Source organism: Protopterus annectens, chromosome 9.part0 (genome assembly GCF_019279795.1).
Source record: "Protopterus annectens isolate FY-2018-M chromosome 9.part0, PAN1.0, whole genome shotgun sequence".
Lineage (NCBI taxonomy): Eukaryota > Metazoa > Chordata > Ceratodontiformes > Protopteridae > Protopterus > Protopterus annectens.
Genome location: NC_056743.1, coordinates 1,259,964,980 through 1,259,986,810, shown reverse-complemented (window position 1 = coordinate 1,259,986,810; position 21,831 = coordinate 1,259,964,980). Strand labels below are relative to the sequence as shown.

The 21,831-nt window shown below is 41.5% G+C and overlaps 1 protein-coding gene across 2 annotated transcripts in view; it reads right to left on the bottom strand.

Annotated features, from left to right (window-relative positions):
* The window catches only part of LOC122811983 (sarcoplasmic/endoplasmic reticulum calcium ATPase 2-like), a 1,984,788-nt gene that overhangs the window by 1,732,887 nt on the left and 230,070 nt on the right, over positions 1-21,831 (bottom strand). The window lies entirely within an intron of this gene.

Genomic DNA, 21,831 nt, shown 5'->3' with positions numbered 1-21,831 from the left:
TTCCTCTTTCAAAGTTCGCAATGTACTTCCTTTTTCATTTTCCAAGATAGTTTTTGACAGTTAAAGTTCCCTTTCAGTTTTGCCATCAATTCTTTAACTCTTTCTTCTCTCTCTGCTGCTGCTGCTGTTATGGACAGTGCAGCAGTGCGTTTTTTTTGTTTTTAGGATGTATGATGCTGTAGTTGTTCTGAGTTAACATCAAAGGCATCAGGGTAGGGTATTGGCCACATATTGTTCCAGCTTTGTTCAGCAGAGTGGTGTTGTGTTCTTACAATTGTTTGTATCAGCTATCAGGATCCTTGCTGGACCTTCCTCCTTTTTTTAGTAATACCTTGTGTAGGGAAGGAAGAGGTGAAATGCTATGCTGTTAGGCCCTTTCCAGCTGAAGGAATCTAATCCACTTTCCATGCTAGTGGGTGGAATGCCCTTGTGCAGAATTTTGAGCTGGTGATGAGAGGTGATGCCTATAGATCTATCTGAGGCATTCCCATTTCTTTGAGATGGTCCAAACTTGTCTTATAGGTTACATCTTGGCAACTTATCTAGCAACGCTCCTTTAACAGCTACCCATGCCTAGCATGCATTGCTTCTGCCTTTCATCAAAGCAGTAATCTAAATGAAGCTCTGCAGTGCATCATAGCCACATTTTAAAGGATGGTTACTAACCTGTTGTATGTGTTATTTACCATTAATACACATATTTCTTCATTGTGATCATCATTTTTGGTTTTTTTTTTAACTGATGATCATAAACAAACTCTTGGTATTGTATCATGAAAACTGACATTTTTAAGCCTCTAGTAGAGAGAGTGAAGCTGAGTGACCTTGCCCCATCTGTTAAATGACCTGCTTCCCTTTCAGAAAGGAATAGGAAAGGAGAATTCTTCTGGGGGGAAGCAGCTGGAATGGATCTTCAGCACAGAGTCTTCAAAATTGGAGAAAGGAGCCTCTGGCTGACGAAGTAGTTATGTCTGATTCATGGCAGACTCATCAGGCCACTACCTCACTGGGGCAGGATAATGTGCTGGGGTGTTTAGCACTATCACACTAACCTGCTACTAAATCAGCCACAAACTTTCATCTAGTTTCATGAAAGAATCGTGGAGAACAGCTGTAGTCATTCACCTCAAGAAAGGTGGACGTGCCACAGACCTACAAGGGCAGTACAACAAAGGAATTTTTCACTATGAATATCTGAATCAAACATACTGGCAACTTATAATCTCTTGACCCTAACTGGCTTGGTCTGTGAAGGGAAGATCCTGTCTGTTTAATCAAGCTGACTTCTTTGAAAAAGTCACGGAGGCTTTGAATGAGAGCAAGACCTGGCCGAGACCTTCAATTCCACAGTACAGCATTACAGACGTTTTACTCAAAGTAAATGTAAACCCTTTTTGTAACCTGCTAAACAGCAAACTGGCTTAACAGCAAAACCCAAGAAGTTACAACTGGCACACACACTCCTCTAAAAGGTTTGTCACTAGGGAGTCCACCAAGGCTTAGTATTGGGCTGCTCCTGTTTGGTATTGACTTGTAAAATGTTAAACATGATTTTATTTATTTATTTTTTTATTTTATTTTACTTATTTGACATTTGTTTACCGGGAAACTCAGACAGGGTACGAGCCCATTTTCAGAAGCCCTGGGAGAAAAGCTCTATAGTACAATTTAAACAGAATTACAAACCAACATTGGTTACAAAGACTAAGACAATCACGTAGGTGTAGAACTTGTGGATATAAAAGAAAAAGAAAATAAGCAAATATAAAGCAGGCAATAAAGCTGAATACACATCACATAGAAGATAGTTTCTAATATGTATGTTACATAATGCATGAAAAATATTGAAATCAGGAGCGTGTAGCTGACTAAGTCTGCAGAAGATTGCAAAACCAGGCTTCCTCCACACACACAGCTTTCATGAAACTGATGGACTACTGGACCACTCATAGGTTCATAGGTTGTGTACTAGGCTAATGGCCCTGGGGCCTTTACAAGCCTAGTCATAGGATGACCCTGTCATATTGCCACCCGACCTTAGTTCCCAGTGCCTCTGTAGAGTAGAGCCAATGGAGTTATCCCCGGAGTGAATTTTGTGTTTCCCATCCACTCAAGCTTTCTCTTGAAGAGGGTCAGCAAGGTGCTCTGCTTGACATGTATAGGAAGTCTGTTCCATAGCATGGGCAGTCTCTGGGTTATGAACCTCTCTCTCCAGCATATTCTGTTAATTGTGGTAATGAGGATGAGGTCTCTGGAGCGTGTGGTGTGGAAGGATTGGGATTTCTTTAGATGTAGCATTTCTAACAGAGCTGGGTCAGACATGGTTTTGTAAGTCAAGCAGAGATCGCCTCTAAGTAGGCAATATGAGACAGAGAATAGTTGGAGTTTTTTGACTCTGTCCATATAGTACAAGTGTTTAGGGCCTAGGATCCTCTTTGTGAGGTACTCATGGCATCAGAAGGCAAAAGTGAGCATGTCGGTCACAGAACTGGCTTCACAAAAGATATAGCTTGCAGATGGAATGCAAGGAGGGTGACACACCCCATTCCCATACTATCAATGCTTCTTGACAAAGGGGCAAGAACACCAAACTACTGCCATCACCCTGGCATGGATGATCACCAAACCATGGATAAGGAGTCCTGAATGGCTTGCTGTATGAGAATTACTGCCTTAATCTCCAGTCCAGTGATGCGCAAACTGGTCTCTGACTGTGCCCATGCCAACCCACCCAAAGGCAGATGTGTCCATGGTAACTTCCCCATCAATGGTAGGGGTCAGAAAGGAGTTGCCAAAAGTAAGATTCAGACTGTGCAATCAGCATCTGAGATGATCTTTGCAAATTCTTATGGGATCTGGAATCTGAGCACACTGCACTCCTGTTACAGTATTCCCATACAAAACATTGCGAATAGTGCAATGGAAATAGCAACTACCATCAGTCCTGAGGCAAAAAGAAGTACATACATTGTGAATGAGCAATCTAGCAAGCAAGAGTTTTTAAGAGGAAGGATCTTGTTCACAGGTACATTGATCTTGCATGTCAATATGGCTAGACAGCAGTCCGTGAATGTAAGCAGCTGTGACTCAAATTAAAAATTTACACTGTTTAACATCATTCTTAAGGACTGAATAAATATTATCAGGATCTTCTGAGCAGCTGTCGGCCTGCTCAAGGTGGGAGCAGCAAGGAGGTGGTCAGTCAGATAAAGAAATACCTTCACTTCTTGAAGTCTTTGGCTAACTGCAACAAAGGACTTGTATTTGATGAACATTCTGGGGGGGGGGGGGGTTGAGACTAAAAATTGGAAAAGTCCAGGCCCCTACCCTGAGGCATAAATACTTTTTGATGATCTTTGGAGGTAGGCATTTAAGGAGTCTAACAAATCCACAAAGCACATCCAGACTTCTGACAGCCAATGAAGAATGGATTTCACCTTAACTACTCAAACGATTTCTTTTAGAATAAGAGGATTGAGGCTGCTGAAACCTAGCTTGGGTCTGAGATTCTTTGGTTAGGTACTAAAAAGAACCTGGAGTTATTACTCTTTTTTAGTCTGGTGAGAAGTTCAAATTTTCTCTTCTTGCTGCAGGTTTTGATGTAGTGGGATGACAGGCAATGACTGGGGAGAGGGAGTGGCGTGGAATCTGACTGCTTTTCCCCTAGAAATTATTGTCCATATGGACTTGTCCTGCATCATCATATACAACCATACTGGCAGGATGAGTAACACATGGTCCAATTGTCTCCAGGGTGGCTCAGTTGGGCAACAAAATAGGGGCTAGACTGTTATCCCTCTACTGAAAGATCACAGCTCACCTGCTGCAGCCAATTACTTCTACTACTAGCAGGTCAACTATTCTGGAAGTTGTTAGAAAATCACTGGTTCCTCCCAGATTTCTGGTTTTGGTGCTGTTGGCCATGCTTAAACTATAGCAGACAGACTCCACTGCTTCCTTGAGAAATATCATTGCAGGATCAGAACCTTTTACATCTACAGTAATGAAGGTTCTTCTTCCCTTTCCCATATTGAGGATATGCACTTAGTTCAAAAAAATCCATCTCCAGCAAATAAAAAAAATTCTGTCTTGGTGTCTTCAGCAAAATCTGGTATGTGGAATCAGGCAAAAACAGTATAGCTATGCTGGTGAGTACGACATGGGCAGAACAGTGAAACATGAAGAACATAGTACAGTTGTGTATACTTACCATAAATGTAGATGTTAGAGTGTATTCACTGTTGCAATCCTGGTGTCCCTCCCTCCATTCCCCCCCTTTTTTTCTCTTTCTCCTTTTGTCACCTTTCTTCCTTGTTCTCGTTTTCTTACAAGGGAGATATTGGTATTTATTTTCCACTGTTGGGTTTCGGCTTTTCCCGGTTAGGGGTCGCCACAGCGGAACTCAGGTCAGCTAATGATTGGCAGTAGATTTTTCACGAACGCCGAGGTGCCAGCTCGACGTTCAACCTTCAACAAAGGCACGCCCATTACGCACGTCTTTCGAATGCCCACCCAACCGCGGGGAGGACATGCTCCAAACAGAAGGCACTCCCCGCACTCTAGCCGAGAATCAAACGGACATGACCTTAACATACTAGGCAGAATCCAGCTGCAGCACATGCTGCAGGAAGTGGTGATCCCAAGCTTGCCTGACAGGCCAACAGAGAAAACATGAGCACTACAGGGATCCCATGAAACATCACTTTATAAAGTCATTAAGATTAAGTCAATGTAAGTTAACGTTTATTTTTTTTTAATTATCTGCAAGATACCAGACATTTCTCTTGTTTTCCTTTGTGCCCATCAAAATAAGAACTCTTCTACCATGTGTTTCAGTTCTAGGAAAAAGCATCTCTGTTCACATATGTACTTCCAAAAGGACAGTCTTACCAAAGCCACAGATCACAACAAAAAGCACTTCCATCAAGATGCCTCCTGAAACTGATAGCCAAGTTCCATGCAATAATCATCACTGAAATAATTCAAGGCTCATATTTAGTTTCTTTCTGCGTGAGCATTGAGTACCTGCACTTTCCCCTAAAACATCCATACAATTAAAAATTACCCTTTACACCCCAAGGACTGAAATGTAGCTGTCTACTTCAAAGATAATGCTGACCTACTACCAAAGATACAGGGGTGCAAACATTTTTAAATCAAATCTATACGAAAGAAGTGGTCAGTGGCAGTATCAGGTTTTAACTTCCCAGTGTAAGATTTCAGATGTATGATTTGGTTAAAAAGCAACTGATTCTGCAGATGTCTTTGCTGGTGTTATACAGAAAGACCTCCACTTCGAACAGCTACATCAAATAGATAAAATCATAACTCACCCAGGAACCTGACCAGTTAAAATACAAATTGGACCTCACAAGTTTGTTTTCTGATCAAAAGTGAGTGATGAGAGTAGATTTTTGTTGAGATTACTCTTGTTTGAATGTTTCCAACTTAATAGCAGAGGTTACAAGCTGGTTCAACTAGATGCCGTAGGTTAGGAGATCTCCCCCATTAAGCCAAACAAATTACCTACATAAATGGTAACATACTGTCCTTAAGAAGAGTTACATCCTCAGCATTTACTTACAGGGCTGCATCTCTCAAGTATGTTAAAACATTACTCAGAACCAAGGCTTTAATTAAGGTACAGTTGATACTCATAAAGGTTGCTCCTAAACATGTTTGCTCATTCTTCACTTATTCAGAACATCCAGAAATGCTCCTTGCACAACCTATGTAGATGTACAGCAGACTGCAAATTAGAAAGAAAAAATAAATTATCATATCATGAATGATAGGAACAAACTTCTGCAGGGAATAGCAATATATAATCTATCTTTTGACAACACACTTGTAGCCAATGGCACTGTTGTAGTATGGAATAAGCAGCTTTAGTTGTTTAGAAATTGCAAAAGTCTGATGATGCATATGTTGGCCACAAGTCATTGTGTTGTCTCCAAGCCACCTGAGTCAAGCAGAATTCATTTAGAAAAAGGTTCATACTGGGCTAACGACCACAAGGTCTTTACAAGGCCAGCCGTGCAACCCAACTCGGTTTCGTCCCGGAGTTCTTTGGACACCTACATAGTGGGGTATGTTAGTAAAGCGGTAGCTAAGGGTTATGTGTAGAGGGTATGTTAGTTAGGGATTAATTTACTTACTGTCGACATCTGTCCAGAGACATGGGGGCCAGGCTGGGGGGGAATTTGTGATTTCCCAATCAATGATCAAGCTTTCTTTTGAACAGGGTCAGGGATAAACTCTGCTTCACCTAGATGAGGAGCTTATTCAATAGCCTGGGGATCCTTTGATATACACATCGATCCCTCCAGCAAGCTCTATTTATGTTTCAGGCAAAGTTCAGGTCTTTGAATCTAGTATTTCTGGTGTTGTTTGCTTTATGTTCAACCCATCCATTAGAGCTGGATCCAAGCATGTCCTATATACTAGGCATAGACTGCCTTACAGTAACCTGTAGGAGACAGTGTACAGAGATAGGACCTTAAGGTGATCTGTGTAGGACAAGGGATTCATATCCTGGATTCTCCTGATGAGGAACCTTTGAGGGCACTCCAGTTGCCTGGGTAGGCAAATACCAAAGTGGGTACTATACTCAATGATGGGCCTGATGAGGGCCGAGTACAGTGACACTATTACTTCCTTGGATCAGGATGCCCTAACCTTGCTTATGAGTTGGGCAACACAGAATGATTTTCTTACTATCTTGGCTACGTGTTGGTCGAATGCCAGATTACTGTCTACATATGTTCCCAGATCCCCAAATATCGGGTCATATCTTAGGGGTGTTTTATCAATGAAATACTTGGCTTGGGTGGATACTTTCCACAAAGAGCACTACAATGCATTTCTTTGCATTGAGTTTTAATTTGTGGCTTCACACCAGTCATTTGTTTGCATTACACCCTCTTGTAGAATGTTTGTGTCATGGGGGAATCTATGATAGCTCCCAATTTACAGTCACCTGTGATCTTGGAGAGCCAGAGGCCTTGACATTAACCTCGACTTCTGAGAAGTAGATGCCAAACAGGAACGGGCCCAACACAGAGTCCTTGAGTACTCCACTGCTGACTGATCTCTTGGTGATGGTGGTCTCACCAATCCAGACTTCTTGGGTCTCACCTGTGAGACAGCTAAAAATCCAGCGAGTTATGTATGGATTTATTCCTAGTGCTGAGTACTTGTCAACAATACCGGAGTGGGGTATTGTACGGAATGCCTTGGCCAGGTCAAGGTAGGCAGTACTTAAAGGTTCACAGGAGTTTACTAGGCTAATGACCACAAGGGCCTTTTTAAGTCTAGCCATGCACCCCAAATCTTTGACAAGTTCTGATACCGTTGAGAAGTGTACGCAAGGGCTTGGGAGATGGAACATTTACAAGCAGGGGCTTGGGATATGCACCATTTCCCCCTCATTCCTAGCCATGGTGACCCTCTCGAGAAGTCTACCAGGTTACGTAGGCAAGACCTTCCCTTAAAACCAAAATGGGATGGGTCTAGTGTCTGTAGGTTGTCAATGTCCTTTGTTGATCACTTCCATGATAATTCGTTCTGTGGCTTTTCATGTTAGACTTCTCAGATTGATGGGTCTGCAGTTCCCAGGGTCAGATGATGGTCCACCTTTATGAAGAGGTACGACCATTGCAGCCCTCCATTCACCTGGCATGTAACCCATTTTGAGGCTATAGATGAACAGTGCCTCAACCGATTCAGCTAGGTCATGTTTTAGGCCATTTAGGAGACAACAGGGCCCCACTGAAGTAGTGTTTTTGGCCTTAGCAAGTACCTCCAGAACCTGCTCTATGTTGATAGTTGGGTGGATATGCTAGAAGGGATTTCAAAGGGGGTAGTTGGGGGGGTGAAGTTAGAGCTAAATTTATCAGCCAGTAGATTTTCTATGTTGCCACGGTCAGTGAAAGTTGTGCCATGTACCACCAGTTCTGGACACTGAGTATTACCTTTAAGACTCCTGACATAGCCGGAGAAGGCTTTGTGATTGTCCTTGGCCTGGAAGGCTATCCTGATCTTGTAACTAACCTTGCTGGACTTTATCAGACCTCTTAGTTTCTTGTTTATTGGAATCAGAAAACTCTTAACTCTGAGTGTTGCTCTTTCTGATTTTGGCCATGACTTTTTTGTTATACAGCCTGTAATGTAAGGACTCCACCAATGTGGTTTAAGTTGCTGTTCGAACTGGCATTACCTCTGTCTCAAATCAGCCATTTACTTGTCTGTATAAAGTTTCTGTAACTAATCTGCATAGGCAGTTGTGTTCATGGGTTTGGGGGAACCAATCATTTTAACAAATCATCACTTCGCAGGATGTAGTTTGCTTTAGTACAGTTCCCAACTGTTACAGGTTTAGTTGAGTTTTCTGGGTTGAATTTTATTTTGAGGAGACAGTTTTGTGGTCCAACTTCATCAATCAGGATGTGACACAGGTGGGTGCAACGCTCTCCCATGTTGGTGAGTACTAGGGTCAATATATTTGATCCTCTGGTTGGAGAATATACTATCTGGTACAGGGTGTTTGTGCTGACAAAGTCCAGGAAACGTTGTGCCTGTGAGTTAGAGGCAGTTTATGTTTCCCAGTCTACAGAGGGATAGTTAAAGTCTGTCATGAGTACGGTGTTTGGCTGAATGGTAAGCTCCTGTTGTAGGTCTAGGCAGCTGGGCAATACATGGTAGGAAACCTGGTCTATGGAGACTTAGATATGGATGAACTCTAGGGCATCATCCTGTTTATCCAACCTACACCTCCACATTTAGCCCATTTGTGTTGCTGTTGGTCTAAATGTATTGAAGGCACTGTAGCCTTTCACTGACAGAATACTTTCTGTAGCGTTAAACCAATTCTCAGTAACAGCACAGATGTCTGCATTCTCTACAGTAAGGAGAGCTTGTAGGATGTGGAGTTTCTTGTTTAGGCTACTAGCATTGAGCAGCAACACCTTAAAATTGCTTTGAGTTTTTGTTTTTTTGTTTTTTGCTATGTTGGTGAATTTGTCATTTTGACATTGCCTAAAAACGTTGTAAGCGGATGGATAAAGTTTTAGCCAATATCCAAAAGCCCAGCAGGTACAGGTGTAGAAAATCTGTGGCAAAGCAAAGTGGTCTGTTAACCAGGTCCTCCCATGCTGATAGATATTGGATTCCCCTAGAGTGACACCAGAAACAAGCCAATTAATAAAATCAATCATTTTCTGTCCATACTGTGGCACCATCCTTGATGAAGGTAGAATAATGCTCAGTGCAAGGCACGTACCCTGTCTGTGATACATATTCAGAGTCTCTTTACACATCGTCCAGTCAGGTGCACCTCAAGTCATTTACACCCACATAAACTATGACAGAATCATATAGGTACCTACTGTGCTGGGAGCTTACTGCGTGCATGATATTGATGACCCTACCTACAGATAGACAATTGCTATCCTCTCCTTGTCCATTCTTGTGACAGGAGTGTGTGTGTAGGGCACACAATGGACTCTCCTATAGTACTAGGTAAAGTGTCTACTTGTTTTATGGGCTTTGTTCTTGGGGGATCATTTGGTGAAGGCTTTTGGTGTGTGCTTTACTGACTCCTGAGGTGTTGCAGTTTGATGGCTTAGAATGTCTCTGACGTTTGGAGAGGTTTCTTTTAAGTGCCTCAGCATAAGAAGGTATATGTGGGTGGTGACCAGTATATGGCATGTTTTCAAGCAGAACAAGATCTGTATATATTCCAACAAAGGAAGTACTGCGAAAGCTATAAATTACACCTGTCAAATCTCTCATAATTAATGACAGGAGTTCTATGTATCTTTGCTGGTGTTTCTGCTCACACTACCAACAAGTAAAACAGCAGAAAAAGTGAAAATTAAAGCTGAGGTAGACATCATAGGTTCATACTAGGCTATCTGCCTTAGGGCATTTATAAGCCTAGCCAGAGTGCGTTTGGCTTTCGCCACCCATTTTAAATTAATTTTGCTATGCCCTTTCTCGAGGTTAGTATACTGTGCCTCTGTCTAACAGTGACACAGAAGTGATACCCGGGGTAAACCTACGATCTCCCATCCACTCAAGATTCCTCTTGAAGAGAGTCAATGAGGAACTCTGCCTAACCTGGACTGGGATTTTATTCCAGAGTGAAGGGAGCCTCTGGGTTATGAATCTGTCCCTCCAGCATGTCCTATTTATTTCAGTGCTGAGGTTCAAGTCTCTCGAGCGCATAGCTCGATGGGATTTGGATTTTCTGAGGTGCAGCATGCCCATTAATTCCGGGTTGGACATGGCTTTATACGTCAGGCACAGATCGCCTCTGAGCAGGCGGTATGCCACTGAGTAGAGCTGGAGTTTCTTTAACCGGGCAGCAGGGGAGATATTACACTAGGTTCTCTGGCTAAATATTGTTTATGGCAATGACAAGGCAATTCTAACTGGTTTTGATTTCTTGTCATCACAGGTACTTATCTCAACAGCAGAGAAGGTAACAGGGAATTCCTTTAACATGGTGGTCGTAACAATTGTGCATTGTTGGACATTACTTCCAGAAAGCCTAAAAGAAAAGAAACAGGAATTTCCTCATACAGTGGAGTTTTCACTGGTTAGTGTAGAGTCATTTACAAGCAGTTACTTCTAGACTTATTTACCCTTACCATATGACATATCTTCCGGTGTTCTATTACAGAGCAGTATTTTTTTACTAGTTCATATAAGCTTTTATCAGATTTATTTATTTAAACATGCACTTTAAATTAGAACTCCATCTCAATCATGCTCAGATGACCACTCCTAATCTACTCAGCAATGCTTTGCAGTTCTGCCTCTAAGACTTCAGTCTAGCTGCAGGAGAATTAGCAGTGGTTCTTGATCAGAATAAAATGTTACTATATATATATATATATATATATATATATATATATATATATATATATATATATATATATATATATATATATATATATATATGTGTGTGTGTGTGTGTGTGTGTACGTAGTTACACATTATAAAAATGCACCTGTGAAGTTTGTTTGTTTAGCAAGATTTAGGAGTTGATACTTCTATTTTTGGGAGCGGTTTACCTTTGGTAAACGTTGTTACAAATAGCATGAAAATAATGCACACCACCTTGGACATTGTTCCTGTAGTTAATCAGATTACACCAGCATTCCTGCTACTTACTGGAAATAACAGCTGCACTTCGGAACTAAAACCTCTGCGAGTGTTTAATTAGCAACTCTGAACCAGCTATGGCAATGAAGTGGTTATTTTTAAAACGGGCCTTCTGCACAGTGAAATGCGGGAAAAGGGAAATGCAAAATTCAGAAGGAACTGTGCACCAAGTCTTCTTAAGAATGACATACTACTTACACACCACTATTTCAGACAGTGCACATGAAATATGACAAAGTTAGTACACTAGAAAAAGTATAAAATAAATAAACTAAGTATTTAAAGACATAAACAGGTGTACAAATGAAAGATATGTCCAAGAAAAGTGCATTACCATACAATCAGAGACACATACAGTCATAGGAAAAGGACAACAATCCTTTCAAAACCTTAACCACAGTAACACTGGCTAGACTGGGAGGTGCACACAAAAACCCAAACAGATAAATCAATGGGTGCAGTACTGTGGATAATGGAATAGATACAATGACTCAGCATGGCTTTGTATATACTTAGCCACCGTTTGGCTTCTAAACAGGATATAGCCACAACATGGTCTGTGTAAATGTAACAGCGCAATGTACATGGGAAAGGCTTGTATAGCAAATGTGCTACAAGGTCAGCAAGCCTATGCTGTGCCCAATTGCGTTTTAAAAATGAAAGTTATGTATTTAGCACAATGATACATCCTTTCAGTTCAGTTCATTTAATATGACGTGGCTCCTCAAGCTGAAAGGATCACAACATTGAAAGGAAGAAGTTATTTGTTTTCTTAAGAGTTTAGTGACACCACAAACTCCACTGCAATGATTTGGTTTTCATGAGCAGTTCAGAAAGTTCTTGTAATTGTTAGCTGAATGAATTAGTCAAGTAGGACCTACAAGTTGCAATTACTTAAGACTGTCACTCAAGAGGGAGAGGAAGGTGGCAAACTAGACTGAAAAACTATTTTACAAATGTTGAAATTGTTGTGCATTGTTGGAGAGTGTACTGATAAGTTTTTCTCCATTTTTATTTTTGCAGAGTAGATATAGATTCTACAGACCTACATCTCATCTGACCCTGATTCCGCCTCATATTTTGCTTAATGCACATGTAGAAGCAAAACCTGGTTATTAACATTCTAAATAAACAAAGTAATATTTAAAAAAATGTCCCTGATTCTGGGATTTTGTCTCTGTCCCCGATTCTAGAGCAAAGGAGATGAGAACTATTGTCCTCAGACCCAACTCACAGGGAAATGCAGACGCCATACCACTTACATGTTTCAGCAGCTATAATATACATATGGGTTCCCCTCCATTGAAAGACAAGTCTCATAAACATTAACAGACTATTTTAGCAAATGTTCTATCCTTAGCCCTCCAAAAGTAAAAATTGTGTTAGTCTGAACTCAGGCACTGACATTTCTTAAAAGTTATTTGCTGTTTTTTTTGCAGCACTAAAATGTACTGTCTACTGCTGCTTTGTTATTAACTGCATTGTAATGCATTTTATCTGACAATTCTAGGGATGTTGTAGTTAGTTTTATGTGGTCTTTTGCACTTGGGCTCCTCCAAACCACCCATTCTACATTAAGGGACTTTTTTTGCAATCTTGTGGCAGAAGTGTGCTAATCTAAAATATCGGAGTTGGGGATTGCTGGTGGAAGGCTTACTGTGTGCTTTCCAGATTGGTAGTTAGCTTAAATCTTGTTTCTCTTTGGTCATATTTAAGTGTCATGTTTTCTCAAGCTTTGGCATAATTACTCAGAGCCAGTGTTGTGCTACTTACTTATAAAAGTAGTACGTTACTATTACTAGTTCCTTTATAATAAAAGTAATATATTACTACTATTTATTAGTTTTCTAAAAAATAATACATTACTAATACTAGTTACTAACTAAAGTTACATGTTACTTTTACACAAGTATAATTTATCAATTATAACACTGGGTTACTAACACAGCTAAGCACATCCATATAAGTGTATTATTAAAGTTGTATACATAACGTTACAATGATAACGAATAGCATTTAACAGTTGAAAAACTCCAGCAGACTAGTCTTTTTAGCTGGGTGGCACAGTGGTGCAGCAATTAGCTTTGTCACCTCACAGTAAGAGGTTTTCTGGTTCGATTCTCAAGTGGGGTACCTTCTGTGTACAGTCTGCATGTCCTCCCTGTATTCACGTGGTTTGCTCTGGGTGCTCTGGTTTCCTCCCACATTCCCAAGACATGCTGCAGTAGGTGGACTGGACACTCTAAATTGGCCCTAGATATAAGTGTGTGTGTGTCTCTTCTGAGGAAGGTTGGGTGCCGGGCTGGCAACGCAACACTGTAAAGCTCTACTGCCACTTTTTCTGCTGACCAATGATTCACCGTGGTGCCCCTAACAGGAGCAGCCAGAAGACTAGTCTTTAGATAAGACAATAAACAAATGTATACAAGTCCAATCTGCCAAACAGTGTATGCATGTAACACTAAAGCTAAAACTAGACATTTAACAAAAAAGGTGTTGTACATAAAAGGTGGGAATAATAACTTTAATACAATGATGATTTCTGTAATGTCTTTAAATATAAATGGTCTCACAGATGAATACAAAAAAAGAAAGAGTAGTGAACTATATTAAAAAAATGTAGAGTGCAAACAGTTATGTTATAGGAGACATACATGTGAATTCGATAAAGAAAGGTTTTCAGGATGGTTATTCAGTGGAGTACCTGGTACAAAGGAAAAAAAGAAGTACTTACATTAACTGCAAGAGGAGCTCGAATAGTAATAGAAGACAAAAACATAATAATGGCAGACTTGTAGTGTTAAGTGGTTACTGGGCAAAGGAGGAGGATTATACTCGCATGTATTGACATTCCACTTAAAACAGCTATAACAGAGCTTAAGAAAATTCTGGGAGAAAAGCAATTTTCAGCAAGGAATATTACTTATAGGTGGGGACTGGAATTTGATTTACAGCAGTGAAGATGTATCTGGGGGACCCAGAAGGGAAAATACAACAAAGGAGTGTAGATTTTTGAAGAAATTCATGAAAATATTTGGCATGGAAGATGTGTATTCAGTAACAGGAGATCAGACTGAATTTACATATTATTCCCACAGACATAAAAACGGGGCTAGGCTAGACAGAATTTAAATTTCACAGGAAAGTACAGTTGTGTACACTTACCATAAATGTAGATGTTTGAGTGTATTCACTGTTGCAGTCATTACATTTTGGTAATCCTGCTGGTAGGTTGCCCTCAGCCGGCCTGAATTCCAAAGTCTTGGATCCTGCGTCGGCTGCTGTCACCCCTTCCCTGACGTCAGGGGTATAAAAGAAGCAGCCGGCGCCATTTTCTTCAGTTTTTCTTGCCCCAGATGTCAGGTGCCCCCAAAAAGGGTAGCCAAACTTTATATATATATATATATATATATATATATATATATATATATATATATATACAGAAATACACCAATATAAATTTTACCTTCATCTATAAGCAAATACACCACATAGGTAGTATAAATCAGAGAACAAAGATAAGATCCAAAAGAAAAAAGGGGGAAGGTGGGTGGGTAACCTGGACTGCAACAATGAATACATTTGAACATCTACATTTATGGTAAGTGTACACAACTGTACTACCCTACGTTCTTCGTGTTTCACTGTTGCGGTTGGGAGGCTGGAACTAGACAGCAGTAGGAGCGGCTAAGAGGCCCTGCAGAACTGCAGTGGCAAAGCCTGCCCTGGATTTAAAGTAGAGTGGCAGATGGTAATGCTTTGTAAAGGTGTGCACTGAACTCCAAGTAGCCGCATCTAAAATGTCTCTGGTTGGTACTCCCCTGAGAAAGGCTGCTGAGGTGGCTGCAGCTCTGGTGGAATGAGGCCTAATGCCCTTAGGCACTGGCTTGCCATGGTGTAAGTAGCAGAACCGAATGCAGTGGCCTAACCACTTAGAAATAGTCTGCTTTGAGATGAGCTTTCCTTGTGATCCTGCAGCATATGCCACTAGTAATTGCTCTGTTTTCCTGAAAGCTTTGGTTCTGTCTAAGTAGAATCTAAGCTGTCTGTGTACATCCAAAGAATGCAGAATTCTCTCCCCCCTTGTTCTGTGGATTTGGGTAAAAGGTTGGCAGATGGATTGCTTGGTTAAGAGCCACACTGGACACTACTTTAGGCATACATGTTGGGTTTGTCCTCAGGGAGACCCTGCCAGGGAGAAAAATAATGAAAGGTTCCACAGTCATGAGCGCCTGTAGCCCTGAAACTCGTCTTGCAAAAGTAATTGCTAAGAGCAGAGCCGTTTTCCAAGATAAAAACTTCATATCAGCTGTAGCAGCTGGCTCAAAAGGAGGCAGGGTGAGCTTTTCCAAAACATAGTTGAGGTCCCTTGCAGGTATTGGTAGTTTTCTTGGGGGCCTTAAATTTTTGGCTCCTCTGAAGTACTGCCTCTGTAAAGGGTGAGAAAAAAGTGGTGGCTCTGTATTGTAATGAGCCGAAATGGCAGAGGCATGAATTTTGATGAAAAAGACAAGCCTTTGTCCAGCATCTCAATTAAGTATTGCAAAATCTGAGGAATATTTGGTATGGCTGCATCAGTTCCTTGTGCCCGGTTCCAGGCACAGAATCTCTTCCATTTTCCAGCATAACACTTTCTAGTACTAGGCCTTCTGGCTTCCAGAATGACATTCCTCACAGCTTTACTGAGAGGTGTTTTTTGTATGACTACATTATCCACCATGTTCCAAGTTTTAATGTCCGGAGTTGACTGTGCATGATCTGATTGTTTTGCTGGGACAGTAGTCGAGGTATATGAGGTAAGGTCCAAGCTGGGTATAGAGATAAGTTCCTTAGTATTGGATACCAGTACTGGCGTCGCCAGTCTGGGGCAATCAGTATCATCTTTGGCTTTTCCTCTCTGACCTTTAGGAGCACCTTGGGGAGGGGAGGCAGTGGAGGAAAGGCATATACTGTTAGGGCGTCCACTTTCCATGCTTGTCTGTGATAAATCCTTGTGCAGAATCTTTTTAGTTGGTAACAGAGGGGAAGCAAATAGGTCTATATCCGGGCATTCCCATTTCCTTGTTATCATGCTGAAGAATTGTGGATCCAGCTTCCACTTGTGGGGATCCATGAGGTTTCTCCTTAGTTAGTCTGCCAGAGTATTTTCCTTTTCTGGCAGGAATTGTGCCTGCAGATGTACTTGGTAAGTCAAAGCTGTGTCCCACAAGGTCATGGCTAGTCTGCAAAGGGGGTAAGAATGTGTGCCCCCCTGCTTGATTATATACCACATGACCATGGTGTTATCTGTCTTTATCAGTAGTTGTCCCAGATGAAGTAGGTCCTTGAAGGCTGTCAGGGCATTTTGAACAGCTAACATCTCTTTTTGATTGATATGAAGATGCATTTGGTTTGAGGACCATGTGCCCTGAATGCCTCTTCTTGCCATATGGGCTCCCCAGGCATAATCTGAAGCATCCGTCATTAGTGTCTGCCTGACTGGACGTAATGTGAATGGGTGTCCCTTGTTCCGGTGACAAGCCTTTGCCCACCATCGAAACCCCTGTTGTAGGCAGGGAATGAGAGAAATGACTGTTTCCAGGTTGTGGCAATGTTGAGTCCAAACACTTTTTAGATACCATTGAAGTTTCCTCATATGCAGTCTTGCATATGGAATTAGTAGGATGCAGGATGCCATGAAGCCCAAAGCCTGCAGAATTTTTCTTGCAGATAACTGGGCCTTTGTTGCCAACATTTTGAAATAAGTAATCAGTTGCCTTTGTTTGTCTGGCGTCAGATAGTTAGGGGCTACCCATATTGCTTTGTTTCTCAGATCCGTGAAGATGTTATGAAACAGTGGGGTGATAGATATAAACCCCTATTAGGAGCGGATGAGGACACACCATCAACCAAGCTACAAAAAGTTAACTTTTCACAGGCTATGGTATTAACTTATGGTGAAACTTCAGGTAATATCCAGAAAATTATTACAAACAATTGGACCATGTTTCAGGGGAACAAGGAATTGTTAACAATTGGTTAAAAACCTTTATTTACGTATAGGATGAATAATAATATAAAATCTCTATTAGAAAACCAACATTCTATTAAGAACAATAAATTAAAAGGGGTATCCAAATGTGGGTCCTGTGAATATTGTAGATTTATTATTGAAGTTCCCAAAATTAACCTGGGCCCTTATGATATGGAGATCACCTTTATGGGGGGGGGTCTTGTAATACAGCAGGGGTGGTGTATTTAGCTACCTGCTCGGAGTGTGGACAATTTTATGTGGGGAAAAGTGAGAGAAAATTGAATAGAAGAATATACGAACATGGTTATAGTATCAAGAGAAAGGATGAGAAAAGTGCATTATTTAAACACATTAAACTGTTCCCTTCACATTCTTTTAAATTTGGGATTTTGGAAGTGGTAGGACATGATTTTAGAGGTGGTGATTGGAATAACAAGCTGTTGAGGGCTGAAGTTAGATGGCAACTAAAACTCAATGCTAGTGAATTCCCTGGGTTAAATGAACATGCTAGCAAACATGAGTTAAAATTTAGGGCCTTGAAACTTTGAATTTTGGTTATTTGGGCTTTTAATAGTTAGAATTGTTTATACATATATGATTTTATTGTTTTCAGTCTTCCCAATTTCGATTTTTTGCACACTGCTTTATTTATTAGTTTTGTTATTTATTTAGGATTTTTTATAATGAAGCACTGTCACTTTAATGATCTTATTATTAATTATGGATCATCTTTAATGTATAAAAGATTGTATTAGTGTGATTTTGAACTGTTCTGATGAAGTGATTTTACGAAAGCGCTTGACCTGATACTTGTTTTCTTGAATAAACTGTGGTTCTGTGTACCAGTAGTGTTCCTGGGCTGTAGATATTGGCGTCGGAGTGGTTATTTGGATTATTGGTTGTGTTTTAACCACTCTTACACCCTTTTGGAGTTTTAACTGGCGTGAGATAAGCCATCTGGGCAGTGGTATTCAAGCTTGCACCCAGGAATGTTATCTCTTGTGAGGGTACTAGTTTTGATTTCTTTTTGTTGACTGTGTACCCTAGGCATGTTAGAAGTCTTTCACAAACGCCAGATGTTTAAGAAGAATGTCCTTGTTCTCTGCTTGAATGAGACAGTCGTCCAAGTAAGGATATATTTGTATCCCTCTTTATCTGCAAAATACAATTACTGGTGCCAGGCACTTTTGTAAAGACCCTGGGCGCAGTAGATAAGCCAAAGGGCAGTGCAGAGAATTGGTAATGCATTGAACCAGCCTTGAATCTGAGGTATCGTCTGCATGACTGTCTGATTGGAACATGCAGGTATGCCTCTTTTAGGTCTAAAGTCACAAGCCAAGCATTCTTGTCCAGCATGGGCAGAAGCTGCTGCAAGGTCAACATTTTGAATTTTGGAATATCCAGGAAAGTGTTCAGAATAGATAGGTCCAGTACAGGCCTCCAGGCCTTGTCCTTTCTGGGTACCAAGAACAGCTTTGAGTAAAATCTTTGCCCCTGCTCTTGGTCTGGTACTTGTTGAATGGCCCCCATGTCCATGAGGGATGGGACTTGTTTTTGTGCCTCTGCCCATTGAGTTTTTGGCAGATCTGGCCAGACGTTTGCCTTTGGCATAGTATGGAAATGGAACTTGTATCCTTGTGACACTATGTTTAGAACCCACTTGTCCTGGGTTATGATGTGCCAATTTTGAGCAAAAAGTGCTAATTTTCCCCCTAAGGGTGCTGCCAGAAGATAAGTGCTTGGTAAAGGCAGGGGGAAGTAATTGGGACTGCTTTCTGTAGGTTTGTGATCGATCTTATCCAGCTTTGGAAGTAGAAGCACCCCATTGCTTGGGCCTATAGGAACCTTGCGCCTGGAATCTGCCCCTAGGGCGTCTGGGTCTGCCCCTTTGAGGTCTGTCTGACACAGGAAAGGACCAATTTTTTGTAGGCCAGTGTCTACTAAACCTAGGTGGCTGTACGTCTACTAAACCTAGGTGGCTGTACTTGTAAAAATTCTTTGACAGTTTGCATAGATTTAGCTTTGTCCTCCATTTTCTTTAACACCTCTTCTGCCTTAACACCAAACAAAGTATCATGCTGTAAAGGAGCATCTAGTAATTTAACTTTAACATGGTCAGGCAGATTTTGTTCCTTTAACCAAGCATGCCTCCTAATTATAGAACCCGTAACTGCGGCCCTGAAGGAGGCCTCCAAAGAATCAAAACCACATTGCACAGTATGTTTTCCAACTTGTTCTGCTGCATACAATAAATCCTGCATTTCTTTGTTTTTTGCATATTCAGAATTTAACAACATTTTCTGTTTAAGCAATCCCATGACATGTTGCTGAGACTTAAGCATATGAATTTGACAGTTTAAGGCCCTTACAACCAAAGCTGCAGATGTGTAAACCTTTTTTCCCCATCTATCCAGTGCCCTTGAATCTCTGTCAGAGGGGGTTGGGTTTTTTTGCAGTGGAAGCCTTAACTCCCTTTGGACCCTGTGAAATAGTTTCTGGGTCAGCAGCAGGGTTTTTAAAAAGAAATGTGTGTGAGTCAGGAACCCTGTATTATCTGTCAGGCTTAACAGGAGCTGGGGATAAGGAGTCAGGGGTCAGACTAGACTCCAAAAACACATCATCTACAATGTCTAACACAGGTGGAATAGCTAGAGGCCTGTGCTGAGGTAGCAAAAGAAAATCCCTGAGCCTCTTTTTAAATTCTGAAAAATCTTGGCTCTCCCAGTGGAAGTGCTCCCTCATGGTGTGCAAGGTTTCTCCAAAGGAATAGTCCTCAGGAGGAGATGCTGAAGGAATAGATTCTTCAGCATCAGAATCCTCATAGGGAGGGGGAAGAGAATATTCCTGATCAGAAGAAATGGAAACCTGATCTGAAGATTCATAGTCAGTGTCTTGCCTAGAACTCTTATCAGGAGGGGGATGGGAACCCCTGATCAAGGTAATCAAGTCCTCGGCCATTTTGAGCATCTGTTTTTTGGGCATAGAGGCCTGTCCAATTTTCTTGCTTTAGAAGATGTTTTAGTCTTTGTCTTTGATGCTGAAGTCGGTTTAATGTAAAGATGTTTAGGTGTGAATACACCCTCAGAAGCTGGTACCTGCTCAGTGGCTCCAGACCCATCTGAGGGCTTAGCGTCCGAGGCTCCAATACCTTGAGTACCCAGCGACATGGCCGACTCCACGTGGGAGTCGGTAGCGGGTTGCGACTCTAAAGTAGTGGGTGTCAGGGGCTGCGAAAGCGCCTCACTGAGAACCGGCGGAGCAGCGACTGGCTTAGGAGAAGCTTCGTCGATTTTGGGCCTCGGTTGTTTTTCTTTTTCTTTGCGTTTTTTGTGAACTCCGGTAGTCAGATGGCTATCCAACGACATTTCAGGGTAATTAAACCGGCATCCAAAAAAGTTTAAAGCAAAATCATACCGATGCTTAATAGCGCGTTGGTTAAATCTAGCAAAAAAACGACAACCAGAAACGTTGCTATCAGGGCCTAGGCAAGGAATACAGTAAGAATGAAAATCCTTATGAGGTATTTGCTTTCCACAAGACATACAACTATTAACTTTTTCTGACATCGATCTGGAGCAAGAAAAAAGTTTCCCCAACGGGGTACTTCGCTTTATTGAAGACTTCAGATCTGAAACTCAAACACGAAAATCTAAGGAGTCAGCCGACCGGTACTTGCGAACTGCTTCTGCTTCGGGCACCGCGCAGCAAGAAAGACTGAAGAAAATAGCGCTGGCTGCTTCTTTTATACCCCCTGACAACCTGACGTCAGGGAAGGGGCGACAGCAGCCGACGCAGGACCCAAGACTTTGGAATTCAGGCTGGCTGAGGGCAACCTGCCAGCAGGATTACCCAAATGTAATGACTGCAACAGTGAAACACAAAGAAAGTACAGTTTTGTACCTACCATAAATGTAGATGTTCGAGTGTTCACCCTGCTGCAGTCATCACACTTGGATTATCCTGCCGTCAGGCGGTCCCGCAGCCGGCCTGAACTCCAAAGTCTTGGTCCGGCATCAGTTGCTGTCGCTTCTTCCCTGACGTCAGTGCGTCAGGGGTATATAAGAGGCATCCAACGCCATTTTCTTCAGTTTTTCTTGCCCCAGATGCCCCCAATAGGTAGGCTATATATATATATATATATATATATATATATATATATATATATATATATATATAGATAGATAAAAATAAAACAATACCTTTAGGCACAAGCAAATACACCAAAGAGGTTGTATAGGATAGAGTGGTATAGATAAGTTCAGCAAGTACAGAGGGGATGGAGGGAGGGTAACCTGGACTGCAGCAGGGTGAACACTCTAACATCTACATTTATGGTAGGTACAAAACTGTACTTTGTTCATCGTGTTACCCTGCTGCAGTCATCACACTTGGGTTGAATCCCAAAGCTAAGGATGGGAGGTGGAGTTAAACAAGGTTAGAAGAAGCTAGTAGGCCCTGCAAAACTGCAGTGGCAAAACCAGCTCTAGTCTTAGAATATAGAGGTAAGTGATAGTGTTTGGTGAAGGTGTGCACTGAACTCCAAGTTGCAGCTTCCAGAATATCCTTGATTGGCACTCCCCTGAGAAAGGCTGCTGATGTAGCTGTAGCCCTGGTGGAGTGGGACCTAATGTTAGCAGGTACCGGTTTCC